Source organism: Monodon monoceros, unplaced genomic scaffold (assembly GCF_005190385.1).
Source record: "Monodon monoceros isolate NGI ecotype Baffin Bay Population unplaced genomic scaffold, NGI_Narwhal_1 Super_Scaffold_3, whole genome shotgun sequence".
Lineage (NCBI taxonomy): Eukaryota > Metazoa > Chordata > Mammalia > Artiodactyla > Monodontidae > Monodon > Monodon monoceros.
The window spans coordinates 74,461,878-74,485,177 of NW_021703780.1; the positions used below are offsets into that span (position 1 = coordinate 74,461,878).

The window sequence follows — 23,300 nt, forward strand, 5'->3', positions numbered from 1 at the left end:
TTATTTAATTGGAAAAAAATCATATCCAATATAAAAATATCGTACTAGAATAAAGAAAAAATGATGTGTCGTAATACAAAGTATAAAAAGGTTGGGAAACTCAGCTGTACCCAAATGTTCCCACCTCCTTCACAATTTCTCACCCCATAATCACTCAGCTTTTTGGCTGCTATTGGACAATCCTGATTGTTAGTAACAGCTACCTCATGATATGCTGAAAATTCTCTAAATTTTTCCCCTATCTTTTTTTAAATTCTCCCATTTATCCTTTTGTTGTTCTGTGTTAAATATATTCCTTGGGTGGATTTGTTCATCAGATATTTAGAGACCAGTCTATTCCCTATAGTTAGTGAACATATGCATGCTGTCTCCTTTTAACTATGCCTCATAAATAATCACACTTAATCCTTCTTACTGCCATCTTTTGCAATCATCTTCCAGTTACCTAGAACATAAGGTACATAAAACTAAGCTCAGTGTCCAAGCTGTGATCTCACTAGGGTGGCTCAGAGTTAAGCTATGATTTTGTATCACTCTCCTTCAAGAAATTATGACTCTAAACACATTGCCCTGGTTTCACTGCAGCTTTAAAGGCATTTCTTCATTCTAGAGGATAAAACCGACTAAAAGCTAAAATTTCCTAAAAATTAAAAAGTATATTTCCTTAGTAGAGAATTTACTTCAGAATGGGATGCAACTTCAATTCAACTTAGTTTTTCATGGATTGAGGGTTACTCTGGGCCAGTCACTGTGCTAGGGGATAGGAATCACCAATGAATCAGACAATCCCTGGTACTGTACTGTAATGGAGGCCATAAACACGTAAACAGGTGAGCAAATCAACGTAATGCATAAAATCAATACCAGAATGAGTCAGTTTTTCTACCTACGATAGAGGAGGAAGGAGGTTCTAGGCAGAGGCAGAGGAAGCACATGGCAAGTGCCAGAGCTCAGGCAGAGTAGATTCACCAGTCCCTGACCTAGAGTGGAGGTAGGGCAGTGGTGAAGGACGCTGGAAGTGTCCCAAGGGTCAGCCCATGAGAGTTTGGTAGGCATCCTTCTTAATTTTCCATAAGAGCAACCGAGAGCCTTGTTAACTATCAAATGAATTGCTTAACTTGAAGGCAAAAGAAAAAATGCATTCCACAAATACTTACTGAGCACCCACTAAATGTCAGGCATTGTTCAAGGTGCTAGGGGTACAGCAGTAAATAAGTCAAAAAAATTCCTACCCTCATGGAACTTCTAGTAGAAAAGATAGACCATACACTAATACACAAATGCATGATATATCATAGGTATTGATTTTTAAAAATGCTATGAAAATAAGCAGAGTGAGGGACTAAAAAAATGATGGATGGTCTTCTCTTGGGTAGGGTGGTCAGGAAGGCCTCTTTGAAGAGGAATCACTTGAACAAAGAATTCAATGAAGTGAGGAGGCCAACCATGGGGAATTCTACAGAAGAATATTCCAGACAAGCAAAAGTAAGTGCAAAGGCCTTAAATAGGAATAAGCTTGGCATTATGGAAGAAGAACAGGGAGGCCCATTTGGCTGGAGAAAAATGAATGAGAGGAAAAGTCATGAGAGATGAGGCTAAAGGTCACAAGAAGCCAGACCATGTAGGCCATGGTAAGGTCTTAAGGGAAAATGTTAAACTATTCCATAAATGTATTTGCCAGACAGTATATATGGTATGATATATTTGTGTAAACGAAAGGATTGTGTGTTACACACATACTTATCAAGGTCTAATTACTCATCCAGAATTTTGGGGACAACTCAGTTTTGGAAATTAACAATTTTTTGGTTTTTAGAAAGGTAATATATGCTTATACCATTTAGTGTCTAACATTCCTGCAACAGTCTTGGGATAGCACCCTGTCATCAAACGTTAATGTTTCTGCAACAAAACACATACTGGATAAACAAACAGCATAAATACCCCCATATCAGGTCAGCCTTTTGGTTTTCAGACCTTTTTGGATTTCAGAATTGCAGATAAGAGATTGTGGATTTGTACTTGCTCTTGTGTAGAAAACTTCTGGGAGCATCCCAAATGATTGTGAACAGTGAGATTATTGGAGCAATGCGATGGGATTGGTGGCATAAGTATCTTCTATTCTAAATACTTTATACTGTTCTTGACTTCTGAACTTTTTTTTTTCTACCATATATTAGTTATGTAGTTGAAGTAACACTAATTTAAATTAAAAAATAAAATGTGGATGCTAATGTTTTTATTCATGTAGTCTTTGGGTAGTCAACAATATGGATGAAATTAAGGGAAAATATTTTAAACACAAATGTAATAGAAAAGATTTTGAATATGCATTACAAAATTGCTTCTAAATTTGAGTGTTATAGTCATGACATTCAACTTCTATTGTGTCCGCTGTGTGCTTTTTGGATTTTCACCTTTTAAATATATTTGTGGACTGGAGAGAGTCATAGTATCAAGATGATTTTGTAAGGAGTAGGAAAATTCTAAAATTCAGTATTAAATGTATTTTTTAAATTTATGGTAAATAGTATTTCCTCATGTTTCAAGAAGTTTCTTCTGTTTTCATGTAGAACATGGTCCATTCTCAGGACTTGTGGTTGTTTCTGTTTTGTTTTTAAAGCAAATCTGCGGGGGTTTTGTCTGTTTTGATAACAGGATGTCATGCTTGTGATAAATACTTGCCTGAAAGAGATTTATAATATACAAGGCCCTAAAATATTTAGACATTTTTAAATTGCAGTTTGCAACCTACCTATTTCCTAGCACTCTCCCCCAACAAAAATTCAGAGAGATGCATTTAACAGACACCGTGTTTCATGGTGAATGTCATTGGCTGTGTGGCTGAAAACTGTAATTAGCCATGCCTCACTGATTCATACATGAATCGTTTTGAGGTTTATTATTCCACTGGAATGTTAATGAACATGAATACAAAATACTTTGAGAGATTTTCTTTTTATCCTTGCAAAGTACATATGGTAAGGGGAAAAAATCATTTAAAATAATTAATGAAAAAATACTTGGTGTATATAACTAGCGCCTTGATTTTTTTGAATAGTAAATAAGACTGTATAATTTATTGGAGCCTCTTCTTTATGAAGCACACAGTGACTTTGAATACACTAATTAATAAAGCTTCAGGACCCCTACCATGTAAATTTTAATAAAACCCAGGAGTCCTAATTTTTCTGACCTTTGCTCTAGTTTCCAGATGAGACACTAGCTGACTAAGATGCTTCTACATCTTTGAAAACAGAATGTCCATGAAACCGACATTCAGAGTTCAGGTGTCATTTATGAGTAGCATTCTCTTATGAACCTAGTTGAAAATAAAAGTAATTTAGAAAAAATGATATTTCAGCACTGCCTTAATCTAGGAGGGATTTTCTTCTTGAGCAAATTAAACCAAACACAACCTGGAAGTATGACTTAACTGGGCCTGCTTCTGCATTTAGGGTCACCAAAGCACACTGTAAATGGAAATCAGATTGCTTTAGAATCCAAGAACAAACTCTACTTTTGACCTTTAGAAAGCTCATGATGTATATGCCCACAAAATAAACAAAATAATTTCAAAGCAAATTCGTTGAGGGCACCTGACCTTTGAAACAGAGCAGATGATGTTAATCAGATTTGTACAGCTTTAATCCAGCTCAGGCTCCATCTCTCCATGTAGTTTTTAAATATCATAAAGAAGAGTCTCACAAAAGGGAATCTTTCAAATCAGAATAGATTTAGAAATGGAACAGGATGTATGACCTTGCTTCAAACAATGAAGTATAACTCAGACATATAAGCAAGTGAGCACTATGACCATAAACCAATATACTGTGCTCGTGAGGAAAAATGACTTTTTAAAAATATTAACCTAAGCACATTGTAGGCAGCTTCTCAATATTACAATAAAATATGGCTTGAGTCCTGATAATGTATGAAGTACCTTTGGGAAACTTTGAGTAGAAAATGGCTTGCATATTATAAAAAGGTGTTCCATCTGATCACTGCATCTGTTTTTGCCCAGCCATATCATTTCTGCATTTGAGACTTCAAATGTTTGAACCATGGCCTTTCTAGAATAGCCTGTTAAGTAACTTGGTAGATGTATGCTTGTCTTCCCAGGATTGCCTCCTTTGGGTAACCAACCCTGACCTTGTAACAGAGTAATCTTTCTCAATTCAGGTGGCTCTGATGGGGCTAACCACATCTGTTCCTGCCCAAAGAGGCAGGTGAAGAAGGTGTTCAGAGAAAACAGGCTTGATCAAAGTACTCCAAGCTATTTGGCCACGTGATTTCTTCAGAGATGTGCTCATGGCCCAAGCTGAGCCAATTCCTTCAGACAGTTTGTCAGAGAGACCACGAAGGACGGTCCCCCCTTTTCCGTGATCACAAGCTATAATGGTAGTTGTGTGGGGCTGCTGGTTATCTTGCCCACTTAGGAATTAAGTCAAACAGGGGTAAACAGAGCTTAGAGGTGAAGAGAGATGAAAAGAGCCCGGGTGGTATTGCATGCCAGATTCCAGTTTTACCTGAAGCCACCCCTTAGACTTGCCAGTTGAATGAGACTTGTCTTTTTTAAGTTGGTTTGAATTAGTTCTTTGTTACTTGCAGCCGAAGGAGTCATAGCTAATTCGTAAAATTTAGCTTATAGATAAACTCTTAAACTACCCAGAAAAGGAAAGTGAAATGAAAGAGATAATGAAGTTGCTTTAGAAGGCAAGAAATCCAAACACACCAGCCCCTGCTCTACCCGCACCAAAACTGTGCAAGAACTGGAGATGTTTAGCCTAAAAAAGCGAAGACTCAAAAATAAATTAATTAAATTTAAAATGTTTAAATAAAAATAAAGAGAACGCTCAAGATGTTCTTGCTGGGCTCAACCATGTGAAGGTCTATTTTGTGATAGTTAAAACTCAGACCCACAAGTGCTTGTCACTCAGAGAAATTTTCTATTCAACATGAGGGATAACTTTTCTAACAATGAAAGCTATCATAGCAAACATAATGTGACCATCTACCAGCAACAGCACTTCTTCTTTTGCTAAATAAGAGGTTGGACAAAGTGACATCTAAAATCCTGTCCAACTTTGTGATTCCTTGATTCAGTCAAAGTTTGGTCGTGATGATTATATTTGTAATTTATCATAAAACACCTCAACCTTTCAGCAAATCACAAATCAATACAAGTCAATCATATAAAAGGAGGCATAGAGGAAGGAAAGTGTCAGGCAAGATTTCCTAGAGGTGATGATACTTGCACAGTTTTAAATACAAATGGGACTTGGTTTATATCACACATACCATGTTGAAAAACTCTGATTCTTTAAGAAACTATTTGTCCCTGTAATAGTTTATTTTAAAATATGTAAATACATATATAATGAAAATATATTAAAAGTACTATAAATAAATAATTTCCCATGTCCTGAGTATATTTGTAGGCATATAGCTAATAAGCATTAACACAGCAATGTATTCTAGACCCTCTCAGCCAATGAATATGAGTCCCCATTATTGCACTCTACCATTCAACTTTGAGTTGAGATTGTTCTATAATACATATTCTTGCATCTCTTTTTACTAGTATTTTGAGTACTGGAAATTTATCTTGTATCTTCAAAAGCATCTTTGACATGCAGTGCTTAACAATACATAACTAAGTGACAGCACCATGCTAAAATGCAAGTATTACAGAAGTTCAGGGTGCCTTCAAGAAGTGTTTGAGAAGACAGAATCAGGCAAATAAGCACTGAAAGATATCCTTTGGCATTATGAAGGGCAGTGTAAACACCACTGCAGCCAGGAAGATTCAACAAAAATGTTATGAAAGCTACTTAGAAGAAATTATTGGGAGAAGGCACATCATGATGTAAGGGGTTTTACAGAGAGCAGAAGTGTAGTTGCCATGTGAAAGGCTTGAACAGATCTCCATGGGAACAAGGATAAGAAGGTCCAGGATAGTGCTGATCACAGTAGCACTCCCATTTTCAGGAATGGAACACCCCATCCATCTCCTGCCTTCTCTCTAAAAAGGGTTTGTGAGTGCTGCAAACCAAGAGGGGAAAGGCATTCAAGACAGAGAGAATAACACGTGAAAATGAAAAGAAATGCGAAACAGGCATTTTAGAGAACTGTAAATGGTTTAATTTTACTCAAGAGGAGGATATGGTAGAGAGGGTAAAAATGACACTGGAAATGTAAGCAAAAGTCATGTTATGAAAGGGCTGATAAAATTCCCTAGACCAAGGGCTTGACCTGCTAAGGAATGGGGAACCAATGATTGGCTTTAGTATACAAGTGGTATGATCAAGTTTGAATTTTAGAGAAAAATCTTTCTAGCAGCACTGTGGAGGCTTATTTGGAATGGGATATGACTCCAGGAAGATCAGTGAAGAGGTCACTGTTAACAATTAGACAATTTTTTTGACCTGTCAAATTACTAAATAATAATGATAAAAATTAATAATAATACCCCAGTAGCATAATAAGTTGGTAAATTTCCCAAAAGCTATGCAAATCAAGTAAGAACTTTTTTTTTTGATTAACAAAAAGGTCATACCCTCTGACCCAATCATGCTATTTCTAGGAATCAACAGTAAGAGAATAGAGGTGCAGACAAAAGTATATGATCAGTGATATTTCTTCCCACAGCCTTATTTCTGAAAAATTAGAAATTATTTTAATGTTCAACAAAGAAGTAATGGTTAAATAAATGAAATATGTCACTGTCATTTAAAATATTTCTAAAAATGTTGAATGATACGGATAATTGCCCAGGAAATAATATTAAATGAAAGTTCAGAGAACAGAATTAAATATATGGTATAAGTTCACTCTTCAGAAAATTATATCCATTTAAAAACTGGGAAACACATAAAAATGTAATTGTACTTATCCCCACGTGGTGGAATTATTGATGATTTTTATATTCATCTTTCTATCATTTTTTATCTTTGATTTACTGTCATGAACATGTATTACTCTTGCAAACAAGTGTTAGGTTGAATCATTTGAAATTGCCTTCTATGGACTGAATTGTGCCACACCCCCATTCATATGTTGAGGTCCTAACCCCCAATGTGATGATACTGGAAATCAGGTCTTTAAGAGAATATTAGGTTTAGGTGAGCTCATGAAGGTGGGGCCCACATGATAGGATTGGTGCCCTTATAAGAAGAGGAAGAGACACCACAGTACTATCTCGCTCCTTTTATCTCTCTCTGTCTGTGTGCACCCAAAGAAGAGTCATGTGAGCATAGTGAGATTGTGGCCATCTACAAGCCAAGGAGAGATCCTTGCCAGAATCCAGCCATTCTAGCACCTTAATCATGGACTTCTAGCCTTCAGAACTGTGAGAAAATGAATTGCTGTTGTTTAAGCCACTTAGTCTATGGTATTTTCGTTATGGCAGCTCAAGTTGACGAATACACTGCTGAAACTGACTCCAAAAAAATGTCAATTCCATATGACTCAACCTATTTAAAAGAGAAATCAAGCAAGAGATAGTCATTGGAAATGCCCTTGAAATGGATGCTAAGGGTCAGAACTAAAGCAATAATAGTAAGGATGAAAGATGCAAAAGATATTAAGATAGTAAAATCTGTAACTTGGTGATTGATAGGATTGACAGAGTGAATAAGAGAGAACATCTAGAAAATCTAAAGCTTTTACACTAAGAAACTGGGTTATGACAATGGTATTATTCAAGACAAGGAATATTCAGAAAAACCTGTTTGGGAGCTAGCCTCTAAAATGGCCCCCAATAATCCCTACCTGCTGGTATTCACAACTGTGAGTACTTCCCTTCCTCATGTACAGATTGGTCATTATTCTACCTCATGTATAATACTGCAGAAATGAGCACACCGCTTCAGAGGTGAGCACTCACTCCCAGAGAAGCCAGCTGCCACGTTGTGAAGGCACTAAAACAGCCTATGAGAGGTCTACATGTTGAAGAACTGAGGCGTTCAGCCAACAGCCAACAAGGAACCGAGGTCTGGCAGTGACAACAACAAGAGAGATTGGAAGCAGATCCTCTAGCCCCAGTCAAGCCATCAGTCACCTGCAGCCCTAGCTGACTACTTGACTGTAACCTCATGGGAAACTCTGAGCCAAACGACCCCACTAAGCTCTGCCTAGATTCCTGACCCACAAAAACAGTGAGATAATAAATGTTTGTTGTTTTATGGTGCTAAGTTTTGAGGTAACTTGTAACATAGCAAAGATAGCTAATATGACTGGGTTTGATTAATTTGCTGATCTAAAGAGCTGAATATTCCTTGAGGGCAGGAGTCATGTCTTAATATTTAAGGCCTCTTGTTGCATACAGCACATGGTCCGTGTTCAACAAATATGTTGCAACCTGAAAAGGTAGAAAGAAAACTGGAGAAGCTGGCAAAGTACTTTGGACACATCCTGATAGGGACCCAATAAAGGGTCATGAGATATAACCATTCAGGATAAAGATTTGTTTGAAACAAAATGTGGTAATGACTTTATTTCTTGATACTGCTTTAAGGACTTGTATTGCTTGTAAGTGTATGTACTTTAATAATCTTACGTGCTTCAGAAGTCCATAAATCCAAAATGACTCCAAATTGTAGAGCTCTAAACATGTAACAACTGATTGATCCCATTAATGCTTGGACACTTGTCAGAAACAAGGAGAAATAGAATGCAATGGACTGAATATTTGTGTTCCTCCAAAATTCATATATTGAAATCCTAACTCTCAATGTGATGTTATCAGGAAGTGGGGCCTTTGGGAGGTAATTAGGATGTGATGGTAGAACTGTCATGAATGGGATTAGTGCCCTTATAAAGGGACTCCAGAGACCTCTCTAGCCCTCTCTTTCCATCATGTGAGGATACAAGGAGAAGTTGGTAGTCTGCAACCTGCAAAAAATCCTTACAGAACCCGAGCATACTGGCACCCTGATCTCGGACTTATAGCCTCCAGTATTGTGTGAAATAAATTTCTGTTATTTATAAACCACCCAGTTTATGATACTTTGTTACAGCAGCCTGAACTAAGACACAGAAGATGTAATAAAGAGAATCAGTCCATTTAAACCGGGGTATACAGACCATGATGTCTGGTCTCTAGTTTGGTACTAAAATAATCCCATAATAATCCCACAAACACCCCCCCCCCGAGATTTTACAAAACCAACTCATATTCTTTTCATCCCAAAGCTCAGTGAGAAATAGAAGGAATTTGTGAATTTCTGGAACACACCATATGCCTGATGAGAAGGAAATCAGCAAAGTCTGGGGTGCTCTTCAGAGATCACTTTATTAAAAATTAAAAAATGAAAATCTCGCATCCTAGCCAAAACTACGCAAAAGGTTCACAAGAAACATTTACTATCTCTGGATAAAACCACAAAAGCTGAGAAAGAAGAGGCAGGAAGGCCAATGAGTTAATCCACTGCCCATATGAGGAGTGATTGGATCTTGCAACTCCGTCATTTACTAGAGTCTAGTTCCATTTGACATCTCCTCAATGACCCGACTCTCATAGCTCTTGCTTCAAAGACTACCTAATTAGGTACAGCAAATAAGAATTTCCCTTCCAGAGCATGACTGGTTTTTCTTTGTTTTATATCATTTCATAATTCACTTTGATAGTCCTTGTACTACTTCCATATAATTTGCAGCTTTCAAACATTGGAAGATAGCATTACCATGTACATTTCATTTAACTAAATTGTAGTCTGGCAGCTCTTACCTCTTTTAAAAAGAGATAGCGGGCTTCCCTGGTGGCGCAGTGGTTGGGGATCCGCCTGCCGATGCAGGGGACGCGGGTTCGTGCCCCGGTCCGGGAGGATCCCACACGCCGCGGGGTGGCTGAGCCCGTGGTCCATGGCCGCTGGGCCTGCGCGTCCGGAGCCTGTGCCCCGCGATGGGAGAGGCCGCGGCAGTGAGAGGCCCGCGTACCACCAAAAAAAAAAGAAATAGCAAGAATATCTTTGACCTTATATCTTAACTGTAATTAAGATATCATCTCCAGTGTTTTCATCTAGTAAATAAGTAAAATATGAATTGATACAACAAATTCATTCATACTGAAAAGCAAATAACGGAGTATTTTTCATGCTTCTGTTGCAGTCAAACAGGACTACTGGCTGTGTGACCTTTAGAAAAACATTTAACCTTTCTATGCCTTTGCTTCCTAATCTGTAATAGGATAATGGTTCCTATCCTTATGATTGTTGTGAGGATTAATTGAGATTATGTGACTCTCTCCCTACAACACAGGTAGTATTATTTGTAATATCTCTCAAGTATGAATAGAATTATTTGGACTTCCTTTTTCAAAAGGAGTTCATATTATTTCATTAGTGCCTCATCACCTAAAATAAGCATTATAAAAGCGGTTTATCTGTTAAATTCTTTTTAGATTTTGAGTTATTAGCAGCTGCTGAGTTGCAGCATCCCAAGAGGCAGTGGGCAACACCATGATAGGAGGCATGCAGGAATATACATGTATATGTTAGTATGTAAGTATGTACATATGTAAGTAGACTTAGTGGCTGAGGGCTACAGCCATCTCTAGGGCTTCCTAACTCACATGTCTGACAGTTGATGCTGGCTACCAGCTAGGACCTCAGCTGAGTTTATTAGCCAGAATGCTTCCACATGGCTTCTCCGTGTATCTGATTGGGCTTCCTAACTGTATCGTGGCTGGGTTCCAAGAGAGACCGATTCAAAGAGAACCAGGTGGAAGCTTCACCTTTTTATGACCTAGTCTCAGATGTCAAATAGCATCACTTCTACCACAGTCGCAAAGTTGCCCAAATTCAAGAGGGAGAACATAAACCCCACCTCTCAAAGGGAGGAATGTCAAAGTCACAGTGCAAAAAGGATCATATGGGGTGGAAGAATGTAGTGGTCATTTTTAGAAAATGCAATCTGAGACAATCAGCCTGTGAATGACATAGCAACTTTATGGTAGCTATTATTTGTTCATTCATGCTTTCAACTGATATTTTTTAGTGCCTCCAATATGTGAGGCACTGTTCTAGGTTCTAGGGATATGGTGGTGAACAAAACCAAGTCCCTGCCGTCATGATCATTACATTCTAGTGGGAGACAGATAATAAACAAATATATAATACACCATTGGGTAGTGATGAGTGCTATGAAGAAATTAAAACAGAGTGAAGATATAGAAAACGACAGCAGGTAAATGTTATGTAGATAGTATGGTAAAAAAAGGACTTTCTGAGGCGGTGACATGGGAACAGGGACCTGAGTGGTCAGATGGACCAGCCAAGCAGGAGCTAGGAAAAGAGCATTCTAGGCAGAGGGAACTGCCCAAGTAAACATGTGAGGTGGAATACACTTGGCTCTTCCCAGTATAGCAGTAAACACATGTGACTGGAGTATAAAGATTCTGTAGATGGGAGTCAGAGCCTACCAACAAGAACTTTTTTTTTTAAAGCTCATTCTGGCCACTATGTGAGAGAGTAAGAGTGAAAGTAGAGGTTATTTTAGTAGTCCAAGCAAAATGTGGGAGAGTAACCCTGGAGGTGAGAAGAAGTAGCAGATTTGGAATCTGTTTGGAAGGTAGGGGCAATAGGACTTACTGATGGACTGGATGTGGGGTGTGAAAGAGAGACATAGATAGAGGATGACTATTAGGTTTGAGGCTCTGGTTTGCAATGGAAATCCCCCCAGCATATCAGAGCTAGAGGCAGTATCATGCAGTGGTTCATATGCCTTGATAGAGGCTCAAGGTCAAAGCATAAAGACTGAGACGCCCCAGCAGTGACCTTGAGTTCCTCCCCTTCCCACCAACCAAGGTCAGAACCAGCCCCACACACTGAAGGTTTAGCAGGGAGGGAATTAAGCCTCTCAGATGAGGAGAGAAGGAAGCAGAGGGGTGGGCCAGGAGCGTAGCAGACTATTTTTGCAGTAACAATGGCACAAAGGAATCAGGCACCCCCAGAGCAAAGCACAGTGGAGCCCCACGGAAATCAGGCCTGGTAATTCCCTCAGAATCATGGCCTTTGCTTCCTTTATGCCAGACACCCAGTGGGCGCTCCGTAAACACCATTGACCACAAAAATGATGTTGTTGACTGGGCAGCAATGCCACTCATTTGACCAGTTATTTATGATCGTTCAGCTGATTTCCCACTCTGGTAATCGTCTTCAATTTTACTGCAAACACAATTAGGGCATGCCAACACAAGTGCTTTACCACCACAAAAATACATCTTACCTCCTACTGGATGCCTTTATGCAGTAAATTTGTGGCTAACAGACCCACTATCAAAGTCCCTGGCAGTGTTCTCCTGCATCGCCTGCAGATGAAGACAGTTGTAGGAAAAGTCAATAGACTGAGGTTAGCCCTACCAGTGTAGGATGGAGTCTACATTTTCTTCTTAACAGTCTTAGTCCGCCGACTTCTTTCCCACCATTTTATTATAACCATATATATATGTTTTTTTTTTTCATTTCAAATACCAAATCTCAATGGATGTAGATTGGCAGTCTTACTATTTTTGTGCTCTCTCTCTCTTTCTTCTTTTATGTTTCACACTCAAGTCAAACTGAGAAAAAAGGTTTGAAATTACATCCTTCTTCAATGTCATACAATTAAACCTTTTTTTCTTCAGAATATCTATTTTTCCCTTTCCAGATTTCCCCCTAGTGTTTATTTCTTCAGTATACTTATGGAATGTTGTTTCTTGATGTAAAAAAATTTTGCAACTTCGATCCTACACATATCACTACCTTTCTCGACCAATTGTAACTGATGGAAAACAGAATAACACAAGTGCAAATCCAAAAGGCTGGCTTCCCATTGTGCTACAGTGCACCCACCCATCTCCACTCCAACCCCCTTAATTCACATAACCAGGGAAAGCAATCTCCTAATAATAATTCCAGAACACATTTCAAACAAGAAAAGAATTGTGAATTCTCTAAATCATAATATCTAGGACCAAATGGGAAAAAATTGGGGATAATCCAAGTACTCTCAATTACCACAGCTAATCAATATTTGATTTATATTTCTTTGAGACATTTAAACTATAGATTTCCTCCCTACTTTAGAGATCTCTCAACATAACTTTGCAAAACTACCCTACGTGTGACTGATAATCTCAAGTATTTCTCCTGGATGGATGGTCTAAGTCCTTTTTTCCTAGGGCTTCACTAGTCCATCTTTAACTGTTTTTGGTTTTATTTTTAGGTCGATAATGAAGGAATACCTGTCTCATCAAAATTGATTTATTAAATATTTGTGAGTGAATAAATAACTTATTGATTCTCTGATCTTAGAGACTGAAGGCTTAGTGGTTTTCACAAATTGAGACTCTAATCCTTACCCTCTTCTTACTTTCCTGCTACCTAAGAAGTAACTCTTATCAGCTCTACTAAACTCTCATTGCCATTTAAACCCTGCGTTTCAATTTACGTATTAGTCGCATGTCAAAATAATAGCAAACTAAGAAAGAAAACACAGAATCAAAGTACAATTTCCATAAACTGTTGTAGTTTTTAAACATGTCCACGATGTTTTGATGGACTGGCCTTGTGACTCACTTCCAACAAAGAAAATATGCAGAAGCGTCTGTGTGTGACTTTCAAGATCAGGTCATAAAAGTCATTGCAGCTTCCACCTTGCTCTCTCTTGGATTACTTCCTTGGGAAGAACCCAGCTGCCATGCCATAATGACACTCAAGCAGCCCTTAGTGGAATTCCAAATGACAAGGAACTGAGGCTTCTTGCCAACAATCATGTAAATGAACCATCTTGGAAGTGCATCTTCCAGCCCCAGTCAAGCTTTCGAACAGCTGCAGCCCTGGCCAATGTCTTCATTGCACCATCGTGAGAGACCATGAGCCAGAGCCACCCAGTAAAGCTGCTCCCTAATCTCTAACCCACAGAAGCTGCAAGGTGATAAATATTTATTGTTTTAAGCTGATAAGCTTTTGGATAATTTGTTTTGCAGCAATAGATAACTAATATACTGATTATTTCACTGATGCATTACCCTCTTCCGCATTTTCTCTTACATTGGTAACTGTTATCTTACACTTAGATTTCTGTGAGCCCCTCTAGTCATGACAGATAATTATGGCACAGAATATCAGTGCAACATTTAACTGACTCAAAAATATATGCAAATCTGTGTATTTTTTTTAAATTAGAAAATATTTTTTATGTGTTGTCTCTCTGATAGAAAATACTTATAATAATAGTAACTATCATTTATTGGCTATGAATATGTGTGAGGCAATTATATTCATATATAATATATAATTATACATTATAAACTAAATTATATTTTTATGTTATATATTATTATATTTATTATATTATAACATTATTTCATTTCACAGCCTTTGCAACTGACATCTTCATCCCCATTTTATAGAGGAGAAAATTAAGACTCAGAGAAGTTGAGTAACTCATTAATAAATGGCAGAGTTGGAACTCAAAGCCATATCTTGGAAGACTAAATTTTATGCTCTTTTTGTTATGACCACAAAAGATTCATATTTTAAAATTTTCACCTGATGGAAGAATAGCCCAATACTTATATGTGGACTTTGAATTTAAACATGTACCTTAACAGACAAGGTAACTCACAGTCTTCCGATAACACAGTAATCAAGAGCCTAAATTATTATATTATTGTCTTCATCCAGTTAGGTTATTTTTGCATCCTTGTTAATGCGTTAGAACACATCAAATGGATGTGGAAACTGTTCCTCTTAGCTGACCCCCGAATTTTCCTCTTGCAGGAGAAAAAATTCTTTTACATTTTAATGAGCTTACTGATACCATTATTTATCAATTTCATTCTCTATTACTCTCACATAGGCTATAAAAATCTTAGCAAATTGTTGGGAAAAATTAATTCAAACATCTATATCATTAAAGATAAAATAATGTTTCTTTAGAAATCTATCTCAATTTCTGAAAGAAGCTGTGTGGAAATACACTCAACCTTAGCCTCAATAGATGTTTTTTTCACCATCAAAATGATCCTTCAGTTAACTTAGGTCGAAATAACAATAAAAGTTGAGGTGATTGCTAGAATATTTTTTTTCTCAAACTGCTGTATTTTTTTCATATCAAGACTGACAATTAGCAATGGTTTCCTACATTCACAGTTGAATGATTTTCTATAATTTCTAAAAGAAATGACCCAAAATGAATTATTTCTAGAGAGCTATATTACTCTGTTTGTTTCTCTAACTTCAGATTTTCTTAATTCAGTCAAAGACTAAAGGGATTTTTAAATTTCTCAGCAGTGGATCTCATTGTCTTACATTTTTATTGATATGATTCTTCATAGTAGCAGATATTTTTCCTTTTATATTTTCAATTTGACATTCCAGACTGTTCAGTTTGTTGAAGGACAGAAGGCTTAAGAAACACGTTGATCTGTTTTTCTAAAACTGTGGAGCTCCTATAGTCTCCTTCTAAAACATGCATAATAAAAAGTACATCAGTATTTCTGGGGAAAAAAATTTTTCCCAACTTAGCTATTAGGCAATTTCTTCTACATTTTTCACTACAAAAAAACCTTAACAACTGGAAGATCAAACCAGGAAAACCCAAATATTGCTTTGTAAATCTCTCTACCATTTTACTTGCAACAGGTCTTTGAAGGACCCTTACCATCTTAACATCTTGCTATGGAATTATTTATATAAACACCTGTTTTCTTCCCCAGTACCTTATAATCAGCATATAGGCAGGGCTGTTCTTTCAGAAGTTTGGACCTTCTTTAGCTCCTAACTGGTATTATCTATCAAATTTAAAAGATCTTTTGTGAGACTTTTAGCCCTGTAGGATTTCAGACACAATGTCAACCCAAAAAAGCAATGGAATTGGTCTCTATGTGAAACTTTTGAAATTTGTCACTTACTCATCCATTTTTCAAAAGTCTCTATGGTAGATTAAATTATTGGTTCCAATTCTTCGCTCTTCTCTGATAGAATTAACCACATAATTGTACATTTCTCTTTTGTACATTTCTCTTCCATTATGAGTGAAGCATACTTCTCTGCCTTGCTGATATCACATTTGGGTCATTAGCATACTTGCTTTGGCCAGTGAAATATTAATGGGGACCATAAATGTGCTTACACAGGTTGGCTTACCTCTTATATTCTTGTTATCCATCATGAGAGGAACATTCTACAGGCAGCTTCTGTTTCAAATGAGGATGAGAGAAATGTAGAATAAATCTGGACCCAATATGTGGATTGGAACCAAGGTCAGCTAATGCTGACCAAGCACAGTAGAACCTTAGCCAAATGTCAATCCCTGAGCAAAACAAAATTAAATGCTTGCTATTGTGAGGCACTGAGATTTGGGATAGTTTGTTACACAGTGTTATAGCAGCAGTAATTGTCTATTACTATCTCCTCCCATTAGTTCTCATGTCTTTGTTGAAAAGATTAATGAGTTAATACATTTCAAGCCCTCAGTAAGTACTGTTTTCTGTCATTCTGTCTAGCTCTACATATGAATGTAAGCTACAAGTTGAGAGATATCAGACCCCAAATGTGCAGAGGTGTGTTGTCCACTGCTCTGCCCAAGTAGTACCATCCACTCATACTCACAATATGGTGTAGTACATGGCACAGTTGATTTCAGAGACAAATGAATTTTATTACAGGAAAATTGAATTGTAGTACAGGAGAAAAAATCTAAGTCCAACCTCAACTACTGAGAAGTAACTTTCTTAAAATTACAGGCAAACACATTTTGTAAGGGAAATAGGAGAGTTAAAAGATGGGCATTGATATGACTCCATCTAATTATTAATTCAGCTTCAATAATCTATCTATAAAAAAGGAAAGGGTTCATTTCTATCCCAGCTGTGCCCAAAGATTTATCTCTATAGTTATCTCGGCATTATTTGAGAAGCAAAAATGTTGGAAACAACATAATTGTACAACAATAGGGAATTAATTAAATAACTTTTGATACAGATGTATAATGGGATAGTATAAAGCCTGTTGTAGAAAAATGTTGCATAATATGTAAGTATACCCATTATATATTGCTTAAATGGAAAAAAAAGAGCTATAAAATGTTATTTGCAGTTTGATTCCATATTTTTTAAAAGCATACATTTAAAATGTGAAAAAATACTCAAGTTCATGCATTTATGAGAGGTGTAAATTAAAACTACATCAAGAACAAGTTTCATTTATTAGATTTCCAAAGACCCAGAGTTCAATAACACATCATATAAGAGGTTAAGGGAGAAGATATACTCATCCATTGCTCATGAGAGCTATAAATTGCTGCAATTTTTATACAGGATAACTTGGCAATATCTACAAAAATTACAAATGTATATAACCTTTGATTCAGCTATCCAAATTCTAGAAATTTGTCCCAAGATACACTTTATTATTTTATTATGTGCAAAAATAAACACATTTTATTATGTGCAAAGTGACATATACGACAGGTATTATGGGTTGAATTGTGTCCCCCTCAAAATTCATATATTAAAGTCCTAAACCCCAGGTATCTCAGAACATGACCTTATTTGGAGACAGGGTCCTTACAAGGTAATCAAGTCAAAATGAGATCATTAAGGTGGGTCCTAATCCATTATGACTGGTGTGAAAAGGGGAAATTTGAACACAGAGGCACACATGGAAGATTATGTGCAGAGACATAGGGAAGGATGGTCATCTACAAGCCAAGGAGAGAGGCCTGGAACTAGATCCTTCCCCACCAGCCCTCAGAAGGAACAAATGATGCCAGCACTTCAATTTTAGATTTCTAGCCTCAGAACTGTGAAACGATAAATTTCGATCGTTTAAGCCACCCAGCCTGTGGTGCTTTGGCCCAGCAGCCTTGGTAAACTAATACACAGGATTACTCATTGTAGAATTACAAAAACAGAAGATTGGAAACAACCTAAATAACCATTAATTGGGAACTGATTAAATTATTTAATCTGTAGTATATTTATATATACTTATATATTGAATGCTATACATCATTTTTAACAGAGGATATTTTGTACTAATATGGAAATATCTCTAAGATAGATTGTAAAATGAAAAAACAAGTCACAGGACAATTTGAATATTAAGCTACTATTTGGCTCAGGGGGAAAAAGGAAAAAATATACATAAAGTTATTTAAATCTACTTAAAATATCTCTGCAAGAAGAGAGAACAGAGAACATTGGGGGACTCCATGGAAAGGAACTAGACAACTGAGGTTCTGAAGGGGGAAGATTTTAATTTTCTAACGTTTTTATCTTTTGAATTTTGAGCCATGAAACTGATTCAAATACAATCCATGTGTATGTGTGCATGTATATACATATATTAGAGAAATTAATTGAAAAATATAAGCCTGTAATCTTAAGTCAGGGAGATAAGAAGGTTTTTTAAATTCTTGTCTTGTTTTTACTTAAAGTATTACCCTTGCAATTAGGAAAATCACTACATTTAAAAATATTATGTCATTTTAAAATAGGAACATACAGACAATAAGAAGAGGACTGTTTTGTTTTGCTTTGCTTTTTAATCAGCATGGTAGCAGGAAGTACATTAATAGAAGTACTTTAGGAAAAACCTGCCAGCCATATTTTGGCCTGAGAAACAGAAAACAAAAGCAATATTTAATAATTTTCATGGTTATCTTGAATTCCACTTGTACTCAGTCAGGAAGAATCATTTTCTTTCAACAGATAAAAATGCAACATCATAGCTTAATTCATTTGCTCAAAATATATAAACCATCATTCAGTAGGATGCCAATAAAATAAAGCCTACATGTGCCTACTCTGAAATTTAGTCTACTCAGAGCTAGTAATAGTCCACTACTATAATTAAGAAGAAAGATATGCCTTACCATCATCTGTAAAATGGCATAAACAAACTGTATCATATCTGAAAGATTGTCTCTCAGAGGAGAGAAATAAAACTGAGGGCAGGTAGTTGAGCCCTTATCAATTCATTAATGAAGTAGCGAACTCTTCTGTATAACAGATAGCACCACAGGGTCAACCGACCTAAAGCCAGCAGTGATACTATTGTACGTGAAGCAAAACAGCTCCCACAGGCATACTCTAAGATAAACCGTGAAAAAGAAAGCTCTGAATTATGTGAATTTTAATGTTGACTTTGAAAAGATTTCATTTTTCTATAGGATTATCTAGGTCAGCAATAGACCTTTACAGGTTTGCTAGTATTAAAGCAAGTAGAGAATTTACAGACCACGAGGTAAGATTGGTTTTGCATTACAGGTAGATTTAACATCCCAATTTCTTGAGTCAGATCCAAATGCTTCTCAGTTCTTCTTCTTTTCCCCCTACATCAATTGGGATAAAATTCTTGGCTCTACTTCGAAAGAGAAATAATACATTGGTATTTGATACTGGGCCTCCATGATGAAAACAGAGCCAAAAATCATGTTTCCATAACTCCAAGTATTATAAAGAATGTTGAAGTATCTGGACAGTGGATACTCCCAGAAATCACCTTGGGCAACAAGATGTTTCCAAATGCCCAGCAAAGACCCTTTGTCATGGTTTTAAAACAAGTGTACAACTTTTTTGACACTCTTCCCTTAAGGGATGAGGGTCTATGTCCCCTCCCTGTGAATCTGCACTGGTTTCAGTGATATGGTACCCACAAGAATGCTGTGGAAGTGATGCTGCATAATTCTGAGGCTAGGTCAGAAAAGACCATGCAGCTTCTTCTTTGCTCTCTTAGGATGCTCACTCTGGGGAAAGCCAAGTGCCATGTAAGATATCTGACTACTTCTGAAACCACCAGGCAGATGCCATGTGTAGGCAGTCAGGTAGACAGCCTTACTGAGCTCCTAGGCAATAGTCAACATCAACTGCAGCTGGGTGAGTGAGCCTTCTTGGATGTCCTGCCCAGATATCTTTGTCCCAGCTAACACCTGACTGTAATCACATGAGAGACCCCAAATAATAGCCCTTCCCTATTTCCTGACCCACTCAGTAATGAGCAAAATAAAATGATTATTTTAAGCTACTCACTTTGGGGAAAATTTATTATAAAGCAATAATAATCAGAGCACTACACAAACTACAACAAAATAGATAATGGTTCAGCCGTTTAATGTCTATAAAATCTAGGATCAGCAATCAACCTTCATTCTCTAAAAAGCACTTGTATCTTTCCAACCTGCTCTGATACTCCTGAGTTCTCAATATTCCATTGGTACTCAAATCTAGAGTTTAGACTGGGCTAGAAAAGATTGGGCTGAGATGCCAATAAGTTCAAGAACAATTGTTGGTCTCATTTACCAGCCAATAAAATTGATTATTCATGAAAGCTGAACGAATGCTACTTTAGCGAGAAGTCAGCACAGAGGAAGCCATCATTTAGGATATGCTCAAGGGCCTGAGAATATTGACTAGCTAGAAATACTTCACTTGCACAGACATTATTCTCACATCTTTTCTTATCCCTAAACATTTTCCATTCTCTATCTATATTATTCAAGGTCAGAATGAAGTTTGGGGATTTTTTTTATTGGCCCCAAAGCACAACCATTTCTAAGACTAATAACACAGGGCACATACAGAGATGGCAGAGTTTATGATAAAGCTTAGGTAATGGTCCATGGTTCATCCATATAACTGATTGTTGCAGGACATTTAAAGCCCCAAACCTAAATTTATCCTGCATAAAAGTGGAATGGTTAGATAGATTCAGTGAGCTTCACTTCTCACTTGATTTGCCAATGAAGCTAAGAACTTCCAGAGATGGGTGAGCATTTTTAAATGATAATTGACAAAGCACCTTGACCCCATCCATTTAGATAACCTTCACATGGCGTTCATATGAACTCGGGAAAAACAGACTGACTGAATTTCACAGTTCTGGGTCCAGTTCACTCATGACACTTGTCTCATCATAATGATAAATTTTCAAGCAGATAAGCAGAGGAGCCATATCTGTGTCTTGGCTACAGAGTGATTTTAAGAATCTTCCCTGAGTTGTGATATTCTATATGAATAAAATGCACTGCTTCAAAGATGTTCTGTTGCAAAGAAAATTCAGATTCCTTCCTTCCAGACATTTTAATGATTTTCAGTCATCTAACCTCTTCTTAGATCACTTTCTCTATAATGTGAAATTCCAGTTACTGGTTAAAGAGATAATTCAAAATTATTCAAAAGAAGAGGTTAATCGAAATTATAAATCAGTTTTGGTAGTCGGAAACTTTCACATAAAGAGCCCTATATGATATCTATTACATGCTCATTACCCTTAATAAAGTAAGTCATTTATTGGGTGCCTATTGTATGCCCTTGATAGTTGATGAAAGGTGGACGTATACTGTGTTTTCCTGACCCGCGTTCACTTCCCCTCATTCTGGCAACAGAACCCTTATTTTCACTGGGGAAAATTACCCTTTCTTCATTCATAGGCCATGCATTTTGCATGAGGTAGACCCCACCCCACCCCTACCATCTCCAAGTGTAGACATATGTATGATCCGGGTCTTGCCAATCAGAATACTGGAAGGGAGTAAGGGTATCACAAGTGGTGACTGATGAATAAACAGTTCCTTCAAAGGGCTAGACACAGGTGAGCACAGGATGAATTCCATGGAGTGTGGAATTCAGGGGAAGATGTGCAGAAAGGAAAGTAACTCAGTCTGCATTATGGAGAATGAGTTGTAGGGACCCAAGATAGAATAAAGGAGACAGGTGGGGAGATGGCTGTAGAAATCTCAGCATGTGATCATTATGTACTGAACCAAGGTTGCAATAATGGGGAAGGAAAGAAAAACTGTTAAGGAGGTAAGAGCTGGTTGCTGATTGACTGAGGAGAGGAGTGAGGGGAGGAAGAAGGAGACACAGGCTGCTTCTTTGCAAACCCTGAATTATGTTGTCAACATCTTGGGGTAGGACCCGTGTGGGGTTCTTTTCAGTATCTCTCACTTAGCGAGGCCTTTTTCGAATCCAATATAATGGGTTAAGAGCCCAGATTCCAAAGCCAAACAGCCTGTGTTTGAGTCCCAGCTCTGCAAATTACTAGCTGTGTGACTTTCGTACTTTACAACGCCCACAGTGCCTCGATTTCCTCATCTGCAAAATGGAGGAGATACCTGTACCTACCTCATAGAGTTGTTGTGGGTATCGAATGAGATATTCCGTGTATAATACTTAGGATAGTCCTGGAACACAGCAAGCACTACACAAGTGTTAGCTACTATTATAAATATAGTATAGTTTCAATAAATATTATAATAATCCCAAACACATATATTCCAGGGGAGAATAAAAAGATGTCTTTTGACATAATATTTATCTTGGTTATCTGCTCCTTGGTGCTGAAATTAAGAAAAATTACAAGCTACTTTCTGCATATATATATATATATATATATATATATATATATATATAATATTTTAACAAGAAAAAAAATGACAGAATGAAAAAATAACTGCTAACAGGCCAGAGTCAGACTGGGAAAAGCAGGAAGCCAGAAGGCAAAAGTTGAAGCACATGCTCTTTAATACCTTTATTAGTGGTCTGAAGCACAAAGTAAATTGTACATTATTCTTATTTGCAGAACATCATAAACAGTGAAAAATAGATCAACAGTACAGAATAATCCAGAGACCTTGGAGAGGCACACAAGTTTAAGTGTGATGAGTTCAATTTACAAGAACATAAAACACACTTTGGGGAAAATACTATGAAGCACAGACATAAACTGAGAATTCTTCTAAAGAGCAAAAAGACTTAAGAGGATTTGGGGGTGATAGTTTATAACAAATACACAAGAGCTTACAATGTGCTGCTAGTAGCAAGAAAAAAAGGCAGGGGAGGTAAATGTTCTAGAAGAGTAGCAATATGAAATTACTGGAACTGAGAAAACAAAATAATACCATGCAGTAATCTAAGTTATCCCAAGTCATCCCATGATTTTCCAATTTCTGGTTTAGAAAAGTACCTACCTATAGATGAACCAGTTTTCAAGGCAGAAATAGAGACACAGATGTTGAGAACAAATATATGGACACCAAGGGGGCAAAGCCGGCGGGTAGGGGGGTGAATTGGGAGACTGGGATTGACATATATACACTAATATGTATAAAATAGATAACTAATAAGAACCTGCTGTATAAAAAAAAAAGAAAATTCAAAAAAAAAAAAAGATAAGTACCTAGCAATATATCCCTCACTATGAAAATATATATCTTCATCTCTATATCCCTGAAATAGCAAGGAAACTTAAAAAAATAAGCCTGAGCAAATGGGAATATAAAAAAATAAGCCTGAGCAAATGGAAATAAAC

General features: G+C 37.0%; 1 long non-coding RNA gene across 1 annotated transcript in view; it reads left to right on the forward strand.

Annotated features, from left to right (window-relative positions):
- Window positions 1–1,411: 1,411 nt before the first annotated feature.
- LOC114907960 overlaps window positions 1,412–23,300 on the forward strand; it is a 47,650-nt gene continuing 25,761 nt past the window's right edge. Inside the window, exon 1 of the long non-coding RNA XR_003796824.1 lies at window positions 1,412–1,485. This is a non-coding gene — a long non-coding RNA (uncharacterized LOC114907960). The remainder of the gene's footprint in view (window positions 1,486–23,300) is intronic.